The sequence below is a fragment of the Gorilla gorilla genome, chromosome 2 (assembly GCF_029281585.2).
Source record: "Gorilla gorilla gorilla isolate KB3781 chromosome 2, NHGRI_mGorGor1-v2.1_pri, whole genome shotgun sequence".
In the NCBI taxonomy this organism is placed as follows: domain Eukaryota; kingdom Metazoa; phylum Chordata; class Mammalia; order Primates; family Hominidae; genus Gorilla; species Gorilla gorilla.
Window position 1 is genome coordinate 160,939,903 of NC_086017.1, and position 15,966 is coordinate 160,955,868.

The following is a 15,966-nucleotide window of genomic DNA, read 5'->3' on the forward strand; positions in this document are numbered from 1 at the left end:
ACATATACACCATGGAATACAATGCAGCCATAAAAAAGGATGAGTTCATGTCCTTTGCAGGGACATGGATGAAGCTGGAAACTATCATGCTCAGCAAACTAACACAGGAACAGAAAACCAAACACTGCATATTCTCACTCATAAGTGGGAGTTGAACAATGAGAACACATGGACACAGGAAGGGGAACATTAGAAGATAGCTGGGGGAGGGATAGCACTAGGAGAAATACCTAATGCAGATGATGGGTTGATGGGTGCAGCAAACCACCATGGCACGTGTATACCTATGTAACAAACCTGCACATTCTGCACGTGTATCCCAGAACTTAAAGTATATATATATATATATGTATATATATATATACATATATATATATGTATATATATATATACGTATATATATATGTATATATATATACGTATATATATATGTATATATATATACGTATATATATATGTATATATATATATACGTATATATATATATAAAGCTTTGAAATAATTACATGCTTATATTGATTTTTAAAATATTTTCTGATTTATGACATATTGATACATGGCATACATGTTATTGATATGTACAGAATAACAAGAAGAATTTTATGTTACATGGTAAATAGTATTATAAATCAATGGTGAATGATTGGTGGTCCTTTATGATACTATTTACCTTAGAAGTATCTGCTTTGGTATTAAAATGTCAATGCTAATGTGTTGAGAAAGAATTGATAGTATCTATTTTTAATATCTAACTATGCTTTTATTATTGTGACTTTTAAAATTTGTCATTGAGTTTTGTTCTTTCGTTCCATCTAAGAAAGTATAAATATGCATTTGAATCATCTGGTGATCCTTTTTATATGTTGTTTCTCACTGAGAAGTTCTAGAGTGGGACCTGGGATTTTCAATTTAATAAACTCCCTGGACCATACTTTGTTTTTTTGTTTGTTTGTTTTTGTTGTTGTTGTTGTTTTTTGAGATGAAGTCTCGCTCTGTCGCACAGGCTGGAGTACAGTAGGACCATCTCAGCTTACTGCAACCTCCATCTCCTGGGTTCAAACAATTCTCCTGCCTCAGCCTCCCAAGTAGCTGGGAACGCAGATGCACACCACCATGCCTGGCTAATTTCTGTATTTTTAGTAGAGATGGAGTTTTGCCATGTTGGCCAGGCCGGTCTTGAATTCCTGACCTCAAGTGATCCGCCTGCTTTGGCTTCCCGAAGTGCTGGGGTTACAGGCTTGAGCCACCGTGCCTGGCCTCCCTGGACCGTACTTTGAATAGCAAGGAACTAGAAGTTATATGGAGCTTTTAAAAAAAAGTAATTGTAAAGAGAAAGAATTTTTGTCCCAGCTGCCTCCCAATTTAATACAAAGAAAAGCAAAAGAATATTGTCCTTTAAAATTCACCTAAAAATAGTTTCACAAAACAGTGGTTTTAATCTTGCATTATTTGGTTATTACTATTATTTGATATACCTAGTGTCTTTAATTGGATCATCTAAACACATGGCAAATACAATTGAACAGTTCCCTCATGTCTTTATTTTTGGAAGTGAAAAAACTAGGGGCAAATGCATCTCATTAAATTGCTAAGATCAATAAAGACTTAACTATAACCAAGATGGAAGCTGGGAGAATTTCCAGACATTAGAGCTCATCACTAGATGAAAAGACTCTTTCAAGGAAGTGAAATTGTGCAATTGATAGCCAGAATAAATCATGCTTGATATAGGAAATAACAAGCAGTAAACAGGAAAGAAATCTACAATTAGGAAAATAAGCAGTATTTAGGAAAATAGCAGTTATAAAACAGTTTATTGTCAACTAAAATCGAACAAACAGTAGGCTAATTGAAGTACTAAGTACCATTGTGTTAGTTGGAATGTTTTATATCAATACAGGACTTGTAAATTAAATTATAACTTTAACCACAGTCCCATTTAGTAGAATGAAACACATCATGCTTAGCAGTCTCCTTTCTGCTCTCACATCCCCTATCTTGTGTTTAAATTGTAGAGAAAGCTTTTAAATATTCATCGAAGCTCCACAGATAAGGACGGTGCCTTCTCCGATCTTCTGTGTTCTCATTTTTGTTTAGTATTCCCCATTCTGTGGATTTTCCTTCTCTGCCTTAAGAATGTGTTTGGTCATGCAGTCTGCAGAAGAGTGTTGGGGTCAGGGGTGAGAATTGATCAAATATGAGGTGGCAATAGCTGACAATTAAATCTTTGATGTCTTTCTTTTTTCTGGATCCAAAGAAAAGAATTAATGTAGGCATTTCAGATACCATTGTAAGGGTTCCATGTGGAAAAAACTGTGAGGCAGGAGCCAAGGATTCTCAAAACGTGCTTGACGTATGCTAAAGGCTAGCTTTAAATATATTTTATTTAGTATAGTAGTTTTATTTGAAAGGTGCAAAGGAGGCTGCCTGTAAATGATCAAGCAGTCCTCCTACCTCAGCCTCTCAAAGTGATGGGATTACAGGCATGAGACACTGCACTTAATCCCAGTGTACAGATCTTTTATTACCTCCTTGGTTAAATTCTTTTCTAAGTATTTTATTCTTTTTGATACTATAATAAATTGAATTATTTTTAAATTTTTTTCTTGGATAGTTTATTGTTAATGTATACAAATCCTACAAAACGTTTAAATGTTCATGTTGTATTCTGCAATTTTACTGAATTCATTTATTAGTTCTAACAGTTTCTTGATGTAGTTTTTAGAGTTTTCTATACGTAAGATCATATCATCTGCAAACAAAGACAATTTTACTTCTTCCCTTCCAATTTGTATGTCTTAGATTTCATTTTGTTGCCTAGTTATTCTGACTAGGACTTCCAGTACTATATATTGAAAATAATTGGTGAGAGTGGGTGCATTAGTCGGTTTACGTGCTGCTGATAAAGACATACCTGAGACTGGGAAGAAAAAGAGGTTTAATTGGACTTACAGTTCCGTATGGCTGGGTAGGCCTCAGAATCATGGAGGGAGGCAAAAGACACTTCTTACATGGCAGTGGCAAGAGAAAAATGGGAAAGATGCAAAAGCAGAAATCCCTGATAAAACCATCAGATTTCACGAGACTTATTTACTATCATGAGAGCAGTATGGGGGAAACTGCCCCCATTATTCAAATTGTCTCCCACCGGGTCCCTCCCACAACATGTGGCAATTATGGGAGTACAATTCAAGATGAGATTTGGGTGGGGACACAGAGCCAAACTGTATCAGTGGGCATCCTTGTCTTGTTCTTGTTTTAGAGGAAAAGCTTTCGGTTTTTCACCCTTGAGTTTGATGTTGCTGTGGGCTGGCCATATATGATCTTTATATTGTATTGAGGTATATTACTTCTATACCTAATTTGTCGAGAGTGGATTTTTTAATCATAAAAGGATATTGAATTTTGTTAAATGCTTTTTTTCTGTATCAATTGGGATGATCATATGATTTTTGTCCTTCATTCTTTTTTTATTCTATTTTTTTATGGTTTTCTTTTTTATTTTATTATTATTATACTTTAAGTTTTAGGGTACATGTGCACATCGTGCAGGTTTGTTACATATGTATACATGTGCCATGTTTGTGTGCTGCACCCATTAACTCGTCATTTAGCATTAGGTATATCTCCTAATGCTATCCCTCCCCCCTCCCCTCACCCCACAATAGTCCCCGGTGTGTGATGTTCCCCTTCCTGTTTCCATGTGTTCTCATTGTTCAATTCCCACCTATGAGTGAGAACATGTGGTGTTTGGTTTTTTGTCCTTGCGATAGTTTGCTGAGATTGATGGTTTCCAGCTTCATCCATGTCCCTACAAAGGACATGAACTCATCATTTTTTATGGCTGCATAGTATTCCATGGTGTATATGTGCCACGTTTTCTTAATCCAGTCTATCATTGTTGGACATTTGGGTTGGTTCCAAGTCTTTGCTATTGTGAATAGTGCCGCAATAAACATATGTGTGCATGTGTCTTTATAGCAGCATGATTTATAATCTTTTGGGTATATACCCAGTAATGGGATGGCTGGGTCAAATGGTATTTCTAGATCTAGATCCCTGAGGAATTGCCACACTGACTTCCACAATGGTTGAACTAGTTTATAGTCCCACCAACAGTGTAAAAGTGTTCCTATTTCTCCACATCCTCTCCAGCACCTGTTGTTTCCTGACTTTTTAATGATCGCCATTCTAACTGGTGTGAGATGGTATCTCACTGTGGTTTTGATTTGCATTTCTCTGACGGCCAGTGATGGTGAGCATTTTTTCATGTGTTTTTTGGCTGCATAAATGTCTTCTTTTGAGAAGTGTCTGTTCATATCCTTTGCCCACTTTTTGATGGGGTTGTTGGTTTTTTTCTTGTAAATTTGTTTGAGTTCATTGTAGATTCTGGATATTAGCCCTTTGTCAGATGAGTAGATTGCAAAAATTTTCTCCCATTCTGTAGGTTGCCTGTCACTCTGATGGTGGTTTCTTTTGCTGTGCAGAAGCTCTTTAGTTTAATTAGATCCCATTTGTCAATTTTGGCTTTTGTTGCCATTGCTTTTGGTGTTTTAGACATGAAGTCCTTGCCCATGCCTATGTCCTGAATGGTATTGCCTAGGTTTTCTTCTAGGGTTTTTATGGTTTTAGGTCCAACATTTAAGTCTTTAATCCATCTTGAATTAATTTTTGTGTAAGGTGTAAGGAAGGGATCCAGTTTCAGCTTTCTACACGTGGCTAGCCAGTTTTCCCAGCACCATTTATTAAATAGGGAATCCTTTCCCCATTGCTTGTTTTTGTCAGGTTTGCCAAAGATCAGACAGTTGTAGATATGCAGCATTATTTCTGAGGGCTCTGTTCTGTTCCATTGGTCTATATCTCTGTTTTGGTACCAGTACCATGCTGTTTTGGTTACTCTGGCCAGGGCAATCAGGCAGGAGAAGGAAATAAAGGGCATTCAATTAGGAAAAGAGGAAGTCAAATTGTCCCTATTTGCAGATGACATGATTGTATATCTAGAAAACCCCATCGTCTCAGCCCAAAATCTCCTTAAGCTGATAAGCAACTTCAGCAAAGTCTCAGGATACAAAATCAATGTGCAAAAATCACAAGCATTCTTATACACCAATAACAGACAAACAGAGAGCCAAATCATGAGTGAACTCCCATTCACAATTGCTTCAAAGAGAATAAAATACCTAGGAATCCAACTTACAAGGGATGTGAAGGACCTCTTCAAGGAGAACTACAAACCACTGCTCAACGAAATAAAAGAGGATACAAACAAATGGAAGAACATTCCATGCTCATGGGTAGGAAGAATCAATATCGTGAAAATGGCCATACTGCCCAAGGTAATTTATAGATTCAATGCCATCCCCATCAAGCTACCAATGACTTTCTTCACAGAATTGGAAAAAACTACTTTAAAGTTCATATGGAACCAAAAAAGAGCCCGCATTGCCAAGTCAATCCTGAGCCAAAAGAACAAAGCTAGAGGCATCACGCTACCTGCCTTCATTCTTTTAATGTAGTGTATCACATTTATTGATTTGCATATATTGAATCATCCTTGCATCTCCGGGATAAATCCCACTTGATTGTGGTGTATGGTTCTTTTAATATGCTGTTGAATTTGGTTTGCTAGTATTTTGTTGAGGATTTTTGCATCCATGTTAATCAGGAATATTGTTCTGTAATTTTCTTTTCTTGTAATGTCTTTCTCTGTCTTTGATATCAAGGTGAGACTGGCCTCATAAAATAAGTTTGGAAGTATTCCCTGCCTTTCTATTTTTTGGAAAAGTTTGAGAAGGATTGATATTTATTCTTCTTTAAATGTCTGGTAGAATTCACCAGTGAAGTCAGGTCCTCGGCTTTTCTTTGATGGGATTTTTTTCTTATTTGTGCAAATGTATAGGGTACATGAGCTATTTTATTACATGTATGTAATGTGCAGTGATGAAGTCAGGGTATTCAGGGTGTCTGTCACCAAAGTATGATACATTTTTGTTAAGTATAGTCATCCTACTCTGCAATCAAACATTGAATTTATTTCTTCTATCTTACATATGTTTGTACTCTTTAACCCACTTCTCTTTAACCTCCTCCTTTCCTACTCTACTTATCCTTCCCAGTCTCTTTGATCTGGTTTTACAGTCTCCCTCCATTTGTCCAGATATTTCATCTCCTTCATATAAGTGAGAACTTGCGATATTTGTTCTTCTGTGCCTGGCTTATTTCACTTAAGATAATGACTTCCTGTTTCATCCACTTTGTTACAAATGATATGATTTCATTCTTTTGAATGGCTGAATAGTATTCCACTGTGTATACATATTTTCTTTATCCATTCATCCATTGTTGGGCACTTAGGTTGATTCCATATCTTTGGTATTGTGAATACTGTTACAATAAACATACAAGTTCAGGTATCCCTTTGTTATAATGATATATTTTCCTTTGGGTCGATACTCAGCAGTGAAATTGCTGGGTCAAACATTTAGTTTTTTTGAGAAATCTCCATACTGTTTTCTATAGGGGCTATACAAGTTTACATTCTCACCAAGAGTATATAAGAGTTCCCTTTTCTCCACATGCCCACTAACAATTGTTATTTTTTGTCTTTTTAACAATTGCCATTCTGACTGAGGTAAGATGATATCTCATTGTGGTTTTGATTTTCATTTCCCTGATGATTAGTGGTGTTGAGCATTTTTTTCATAAACCTTTTGGCTATTTTTATGTCTTCTTTTGAGAAGTATCTATTTGTGTCTCTTGCTCACTGTTTAATGGAGTTATTTGTTTCTTTCTTTTTTTCCTGTTGAGTTCCTTGTATATTCTGGAAATTAGTCCCCTGTTGGACAGTTTGCAAATACTTTCTCCCATTCAACAGGTTGTCTCTTCATTCTGTTGATTATTTCTTTTGCTGTGCAGTGGCTTTCTAGTTTAATTAAGTCATGAGAGATTTATGATTACTGATTCAATCTCCTTCCTCGTTATTGGTCTGTTTAGATTTTCTGTTTCTTCATGATTCAGTCTTGGTAGGTTGTATATTTCTAGGAATTTATGCATTTCTTCTAGGTTATACAATTTGTTGACTTATAATTGTTCATAGTATTCTATTAGGCTGCTTTGCATTTCTGTGGTATCAATTATAATCTCTTCTCTTTCATGTCTGATTTTATCTTTCTTTTTTTCTTAGTCTAGCTAAGGTTTGTCAATTTTGTTATTTTTTCAGAAAAAAATCTCTGAGTTTCATTGATCTTTTCTATTGCTTTTCTAGTGTCTATTTGATTTATTTTTGTTCTGATCTTTGTTATTTCTTTCTTTTTAATAACATTGGGCTTTGTTCTTTTTCTAGTTCCTTTAGGTATAATGTTAGGTTGTTTATTTGAGATCTTTATGTTTTCTTTATGTAGGTGTTTATCACTATAAAATTTACTTTTAGATTTTCTTTTGCTGCATTCCATGTGTTTTAGTATGTTGTGTTTCCGTTTTTAGTTATCTTAAGATGTCTCCTTATTTTCCTTTTGATTGATTTTTTTGACCTATTGCTTGTTCAGGAGTATGTTGTTTAATTTCCACAAGTTTTCCTCGTCATTGATTTCTAGTTTCGTGCCATTGTGTCAAGAAAAGATACTTGGTATGATTTCAATCCGTGGCCTAACATGATCAATTGTGGAGAATGTTCCACGTGTACTTAAGAAGAATGTATATTCTGTTGCTGTTGGATAAAATGTTCTATATATGTGCGTTAGGTCCAGTTGGCCCAAAGTGTAGTCCAAATCTGGATGATCTATCCATTTTTGGTCTGGATGATCTATCCATTGTTGAAAGTGGGCTATTGAAGTCTCCTCTTGTTGTTCTATTACTGTTTCTCGCCTGGGAATATATATTTACAATTCTTATAGCTTCTTTTTTTTTTTCTTTTTCTTTTATTCTTTTTTTTGAGACACAGTCTCTGTCTCCCAGGCTGGAGAGCAGTGGTACAATCTCAGCTCACTGCAACCTCCGCCTCCCGGGTTCAAGCAGTTCTCCTGCCTTAGCCTCCTGAGTAGCTGGGACTACAGATGCACGCTACCTCACCGGGCTAATTTTTGTATTTTTGGTAGAGACGGGGTTTCACCATGTTGGTCAGGCTCATCTCAAACTCCTGACCTCAAGTGATCTGCCCACCTCAGCCTCCCAAAGTGCTGGGATTACAGGCATGAGCCACCGCGCCCGGCCTCTTACAGCCTCTTAATGAATTGACTTTTTTTTTTTTAAACATTATATAATGCTTATTTGTTTCTTTTTACGGCTTTTCACTTAAAGTTTATTTTGTGTGATACAAGAGTAGCAATCCCTACTCTTTTTCTGTTTTTTATTTGCATGGAATATCTTTTTGCATCTCCACACTTTAAGCCTGGGTATGTCCCTAAAGCTGATGTGAGTTTATTATAGGGAGCATGTAACTGGGTCTCTGTTTTTTTTAAAATCCATTCAGCTACTCTGTGTCTTGATTGGAGAATTAAATCCATTTCCCATTCAGAGTAATTATTGATAGGTAAGGACTTACTATTGCCATTTTGATAATTGTTTTCGGCTATGGGTCTCATGGACGGTGTTCCACATGGCTGGGAGAGACATGAGCTCACTCACTAAGCTCTCACTTTTCCTGTGGGAGAAATCGCTGGCCAGGGGAGGTCTCTCTTGGCACTGAGCTCTGCCACCTAGTGGAGGCAGTGATGCAGGAAAAGCAAAACTATTCTTAGCCACTTCAATTTATCTGTTATGAAAATTTTCATTTTTTATTTTATTTTTGAGACAGAGTCTTGCTGTGTCCCCCAGGCTGGAGTGCAGTGGTACTATCTTGGCCCACTGAAACCTCTGCCTCCTGGGTTCAAGCGATTCTCCTGCCTCAGCCTCCTGAACAGCTGGGATTACAGGTGTGCGTCACTACACCCAGTTAATTTTTTTGTGTTTTTAGTAGAGACAGGGTTTCACCATGTTGGCCAGTCTGGTCTCAAACTCCTGGCCTCAGAAAACTCCAACAGTTTGCTGGAACTTCTCCACTGGACTCCTGGACTTCCACAAATGTACTCTCATCTGGAGGTAGTTATCAAAATGGATGCTTCTGCAGGGCAATGTCCATTTTCACCATCTTGCTGATGTCACTTATTCCATCTCATTTTGAATTTGCCATTTAAAATACCTTTTATTTGCTTCTTCCCATCTCTCCTTTTCTGCTTTATATTGCATATTGTTTTCTTTATTCCTTTATTCGCTTTTTATGTCTACTGGTTTGGAAATCATACTCAATATCTTTGGTCTCCATGCTTTTTTTTGCATCTCTTTTTTCTGGGTTTGATTTTCATTTTTCTGAAGATATTCTTTACAAGTTCTGTTAGTAGAAGTCTGTTAGTGGTAAAAGCTGATTTTCCCTAAAAATGTCTTTATTTTGCCCTCACTCTTAAATGACAGCTTAACTAGGCATATAATTCTAAATTGACAGTTGTAACTATTTTATTTTAGCATTTGAAGATATTATTTAACTCACTTTTAGTTTCTTTTGTAGCTACTAAGAAGTCTGGGCCGGGTGCGGTGTCTCAGGCCTGTAATCCCAGCACTTTGGGAGGCTGAGGCAGGAGGATCACGAGGTCAGGAGATTGAGACCATCCTGGCTAACACGGTGAAACCCCGTCTCTACTAAAAATACGAAAAATTAGCCGGGCATGGTGGCGGGTGCCTGTAGTCCCAGCTACTCGGGAGGCTGAGGCAGGAGAATGGCATGAAGCCGGGAGGCGGAGCTTGCAGTGACCCGAGATCGCACCACCGCACTCCAGCCTGGGCGACAGAGCAAGACTCCGTCTCGGGGGAAAAAAAAAAACAACTCAGCTATCAGCTGTCACTCCTTTGTAAGTATTTTATCTTTTTTTGTTTGTTTAAAACCTTTTATTTTTCTTTGATCCTCTTTAAATTTTATTACAATGTGCCTAAATATGAATTTATTTTGTGTTTCTTTAGGGTATATTCCTTGGATTGAATTGCTATGTCATAGAAAATTTTCTTTTTCACCCTCCCTAGACAATTTCAAATTGTTTGCTAATGTGATTATATCAGTTCACACCCCAATGACTTCTTCCATCTTTATATTGCATTATGTCATATGACTTTTTGCATGCTTATTTTGTAATTCCTTTGTTAGCAAACAGAGGAAAACTGGTTCTCAGTGTGCAAAGGAAAAGTTGAATTTGCATGTTAGTCATCTCAGATATACAGACAGAAGTAACTCATCCCACATAAAACAATGACTAGATCATGTTTAAGGCATTGAACATTAAGAACACCTCTTTTTGCCTGATCTTTCTCAACTCCTTGAAAATAAATTGGTTAAACTTTGTTGAAAAACCCTCTGACTGATATGTATCACCTTAGGTTCTGAACTTTTCACTTTTTATCTTACTTAATGAACCCATTCATTAATTTGGAACTTGGGAAAGAAATGAGAATCTTTTAGAATCTTTGGCTAAAAGTTCCCTGATGCTATTTGTAGAAATTCTGTTTGGTGCTTTTCAAAATTGCTTATTTCATACATATATAAATTCTTTATGGATCTTATTCTTTCTTTTAATAGTAATAATTTTATTTTGTTTTCAAAATGAAAATACCTTTTTTCTGATTCTAAAATTACCTTTTTTTCTGTTTCTAAATATGATAATATATAGAATTGTTTAAGGTTTCTGATTAATCTCTGTGCTTAAGGAGACAGCCTGCATTCTTTCTGGTATTTAGGGAGAACTATTTCTAAGCCATTTCAGACAATTACATAATTGGGTATCTGTCTTTTTTTGTTGTTGTTGCCTTACAATATTTTGGAAGCAGGAGATTCTACAATTACTTTTACGTGCTATCTGTTTGTACTTTTTAGGAAGGTTTAAAAAAAAAAACCCGTTAGATACAACACCCTAAAAGCACATTTTGATTTTTAAAAAGATAATTAGTGGTATATTAGTATCATGTGCCTTATTAACCCTTCATGTTCTTGAAAATTGTAATTATGATATCTGTCAATCTTACTGTCTAATCTGCTTTAGAAAAATTAATACATTTTTCCAATATATTTTTTTCCAATTTACCTTTTTCAGCACAGGTTGGGAGAGTAAATGTTTTTGCGGAGCGTAGCCTAAATGCAGTACAAATGACACATTACCTTGTTTATAGCTGAGAGAACTATACCATTGTTATCTGAAGAGCAGGTTGAAACCAGAAGTAAAATATTCTGTACTCAAGGTGCCTTTAAGGAATAAGCAAAGCTCTTTGGCTGAGCGTGGTGACTCATGCCTGTAATCCTAGCACTTTGGGAGACTGAGGCAAGAGGATCCTTTGAGGCCAGGAGTTTGAGACCTGCCTGGGCAACATAGCCAGACTCTAAGGCTAAAAAAAATTAACAAATTAGCCGGGCCTGGTGGCACATGCCTGTAATCCTAGCTACTCCAGAGGTTGAGGTGGAAGGATTACTTGAGCCCAGGAGTTCTGGGCTGCAGTGAGACATGATCTCACCACTGCACTCCAGCCTGGGCAACAGAGTGAGAACTTGTCTCTAAAATAAATAAAAATAAAACAACAAAACCCAAAGCTCCTCTCTGTGGACTTAATTTTTTTTTTTTTTGGAGACGGAATCTTACTCTGTTGCCTATGCCGGAGTGCAGTGGTGGGATCTCAGCTCACTGTAACCTCTGCCTCCCATGTTCAAGCGATTCTCCTGCCTCAGCTTCCCAAATAGCTGGGATTACAGGTGTGCACCACAATGCCCGGCTAATTTTGTATTTTTAGTAGAGACGAGGTTTCACCATGTTGGCCAGTGTGGTCTTGAACTCCTGACCTCAAGTGATCCGCCTGATTTGGCCTCCCAAAGTGCTGGGATTACAGGCATGAGCCACCGCACCCGGCCTAAAAAAATTTATTTTGATGTTATGCAAGAAATTTGATTTAATATACCAATTTGGGATAAATTAATGAAAAAAATGCTTATAGAGATATTATAAATGTGTTTATACTAATTAGTCTTCTTAGTAATATTCCCAATGCTGACTTTTATTTATGACTTTCTTAAAGGCAGAATTGTGATTCAAGTATTGAATGTCTTCGCAACCAATGAAAAGTTAAGACTACATAGAATACTCATAGGATATACAGAAGAGGAAAGTACCTTTGATAGCTTTTATTTAATTTTTTAAAATTTGATCTTAAATTTCTTGTATTTGAATTTTATTTGAGTAGGTAATATTTACAAGGTTCAAAATTCAAAAGGCACAAAAGGATACACAATAAGGAAAGAGTCTTTTCCCCATTGCTGTGTCCCACCTACTCAGGGCTCTCCAAGCAATCAAAGTTACAAGTTACATCCAATGGTATTCTACTAATACTCTGTGTGATAGCCTCCTCGCCACCATTTTTAAAAGATGATGTTTAAGGAGTTGAAGCCTGTAAAGGCCTTATTAAGGGTGCCTTATTATTTGAAGCAGAAGTAGTGCCTGATTCTATGTCTCCTGACATTTCTTTCAGGACTCTGTAATATTTGCCTAAGTCACACTGCTTTTGTAAGGTGGCCAGTTGGCAATGATTAATCAATGTGGATGGTACAATCCGGTAATTTAAGTTTCGACTGGTTTAAGATTGAGACAACCAGAAAGGAAGGCTTATCAGAAGGGCGGCAGGGGAGGAGATTTTTGGTTCATCAAAAGGAGGAAAGGGTTTTAAAAGGCTGACCTAGGGCCTGAATCACATGGTTTGACTTTTGCTAAGCCCCGGGGATGGCGCGTGTCAGGCCCAGAGTGCTGATGCCAGCGCGGATCCGAGCCAGGCCTCAGGGGACTGGCGTTCAGACCTCGGGCCGCTCGCATCTCTAACAATTTGAGCCCTACTTTAAGGTGTGGCCACGGTACCCACCCACTCTGATCTCAGACTGGGCACCGTACGGAAGGCGGGCGGATGAGGCCTCGCCCTCGCCTCTTTAGTAGGTCGGGTGAGTGTAGTGTGCAGGGAAGAGACGCGTCAGCGCCAGGGCCAGGCCCGCCCGGGGGCAGCCCGGCAGCCGGATCTTGGGCTACTCTGTCCCAACAGCCGGAGCGGATCAGACGGACCGGCCCTGCCCGCTCGGTCCCGCGCCCTCCAGACCCTACGGTCTCCGTTTCTAGGGGCACATGGTTAGCGGCAGGCGCCCACAGCCAATCCACTTTGCCAGCCTGCCCCTTCCTCTGCCAAGAGCAGCTTCTTCAGCCGCGCTCCAATTCCGCAGACGCCTGCCCCACCCTGCTCTTCCCTTCCAGGGAAGACGGATCACGCGGCCAAGAACGAGACTCGCAAACTGGGCATTTCTCCGAGCCGGGCTAGAGCAAGTAGCGAGACTCCGCGTGAGAGTGGGAAAGAACCTTAACAGGCAACCATGTTGCCCAGTGGGTTTTCTGTGCCTTTGGGTGCGGACCAATGAGGCTCGTGGGGCGGGACTTCCGCTTCGCCTAGGTGTTGTCGTCCCTGCTAGTACTCCGGGCAGTGGGGGTCGGTGCGGATATTCAGTCATGAAGTCAGGGTAGGGACTTCTCCCGCAGCGACGCGGCTGGCAAGACTGTTTGTGTTGCGGGGGCCGGACTTCAAGGTAAGACCCTGTCCGGCTTCGCGGCAGCCGGGCAGCACGTTATCGAGCGGCCCAGAGAACATACCCCGCTCGGAGCCCTCGAGCTCGGAGTCGGCCCTGCTGCTGAGGTCTTTGCTGCTCCTCTAGAGCTGGGTGAGAAGTGAATTAGGCTCTGCAAAAGGAATAAAATAGCCTTGCCCTCGGGGGACCGAGTCTCCCCTGCACTCTCATTCCGCGAGTTTGTGTGTGTCCAAAGTTGAGTTACCGGTTTTGCTTCTCTCATTCCCTTCTTGAGGCTGCAAGAGCCTGCCTGGAAAACATGTTTGGAAGGCTTTTCTTGGTCAAGTATCTGCCGCAACGTCCTCGGGCAAATCGCTTGACTTTAGTTGAGGGGGCTGTTTTGTCTCTGAATAGAAGGAGGGCAGTCACTTCCTCTCTTTTACCCCCACCCCCTTTTTCTTTCCCTGGAAGCTCAGATTGCAGGTTTGGGACTTAACCCCTGCTAGGGCCAGATACTACGGTCAGTCAGCAGCTCTGCCTGTATGCTTGACTTGACTTGACTTGCACTTATTAAAGAACTTTGTCCCAGAGAGAAAGAGAGAGTGGGCAGACATCGAAGCCAAACAGTAGTATCCCGGAAGCACTCATGCAACTTTGGTGGCGGCCACTCAGTTTTCTCTGCCAGTGTCTGGTAAATTCCTCTATTTTGTCCTAATCTGACAATAGTAAATAGTAAATTTCCAAAACTGTCGTTTCATCATCAGTTTCAGCACCGTGGGCAGCTGCTCGGGTGCTCTCTTGTTGCCCCAAACCTGCCTGGCTACTGTTCGTCAGTGATGCAGCAGGAACAGTGAAAACTGATGCATTCCTTTCAACAATGATGTGTTGTTCTCCAAGGAGAACATCTGCAGTTTTTGATACAATATAAATAAGTAAGGTGGCTGTGCCTCCAAAGAGTTCTTGTGGAGAAACAGATCAATTCAAGATTTAAGGTAGGGCTTTCAAGAGTTTATTCTATTTAAGCACAGTTTTTTAATGGGTGGACATTAGCTCCATCTCGAAGTAACAAAACTGGACAGTGGTAGCAATTAAAAAGAACTTTAAACAGGAGGTAAGAAGTGTAGTGCAGTGCTGTAGTGCAGGGCCCATAAGGATTCATTAATAGATTTTAGAATCAATTTAGTACATTGACATAAGCATTAAAAAGAAAGAAAAAAATACCAGAGGACGTTGTATGGAATAAAAGTAAATATTATGGCAAGAAGCTTTTGTTTAAGTTTTTAACAGTATGTGTGTGTCAAGAGGAAGTTGGAAATGTAAAGTGTATTATGGATTATGGCAAAAACAAATGTTTCAAAATACTAGATTCCAAATTTGGGAGTCAAGCTGGGTTCAGCTGTGCCATTTACTAATTCTGCGACATTTTCCGTAAATAAGAAATGAGTTGTTATGAGGATTAAATGAAACAAAATTTGTCTATTACATAATTTTTTTTTGTTTTGTTGGAAACTGTTGGAGAGAAGCACTGTTATTTTTCTCTATGTAGGGAATGAGAACTGTTGTATTAGTTTTTTTTTTTAACCTCTGCCTTTGTTTGAAGCTAGGCAGCTTGACATCTTGTCTCTATGTGTAATGCAAATCATAGACAGAATCTTGGTTTGAGAAGTATAATACTGAAGGGTTTGGGATAAGTTCTCATCTATGCTTGTATAAAGCTAATTTTCTCAATAATTTTGGAGGGGCATAAATTGTTGCTAGCATTCAGCTTTCTTCCCTTGATATTTTTCTGCATTCCAGAATAACGTAGATTTATCAGAACTTTTACAGGCACTAACTTTAGCTAAGTGAGGGTAGGACTGAGGGTAAGACTAAAGGGATAGATTTATGTCTTTGAGTTAAGTTGGCTAGGAAGGCATTTTATGCCTTATAGTTCTTGCCATAAGAGATGTATGAAATGAAATAGTTTGGTCAACTATCATGGTATGTTTTGTTTACTTCATGTAGGTGTGACCTAAAAATGGTTGGCATTTAAATAACAATATTTTTAAATCTGGGAATTGATGTTTTAGCAGGAGGCAAATGAGTTTCAGTCAAAACAGTGTTTTGCACCATTTGTCATGTTTACCATATGGCATTGCATATGATAGTTTCACATGACATAAAAAGGGGAAGAAAGTTGGTAAGCATTGTTACTTTTCTCAAAAGAGGAAACAAAATTAGAAGCGAATTCCTTTTAATAAAGCATACTGGTGAGTCATTGTTCAAAAATGTATGTATTCTGTAGATATTTATTGAGCATATATAAAAGTAAAATATTAAACTTTTATGAATCTTTTACATTACACAAAAGTTGATTTGGGAACAACACA

At 38.5% G+C, this 15,966-nt stretch overlaps 1 protein-coding gene across 4 annotated transcripts in view; it reads left to right on the forward strand.

Moving 5' to 3' along the window:
* The window catches only part of RNF13 (ring finger protein 13), a 214,982-nt gene that overhangs the window by 47,838 nt on the left and 151,178 nt on the right, over positions 1-15,966 (forward strand). For 2 of the 4 annotated variants that reach the window (XM_055382967.2, XM_019023616.4), the window contains one exon: positions 9,539-9,878. The gene's annotated coding sequence lies outside the window, so the exon portion shown is untranslated. Of the gene's footprint in view, positions 1-9,538; positions 9,879-12,919; positions 13,619-15,966 lie in introns of those variants that run through there. The other 2 variants (XM_004037836.5, XM_019023615.4) reach the window with 2 other exon arrangements.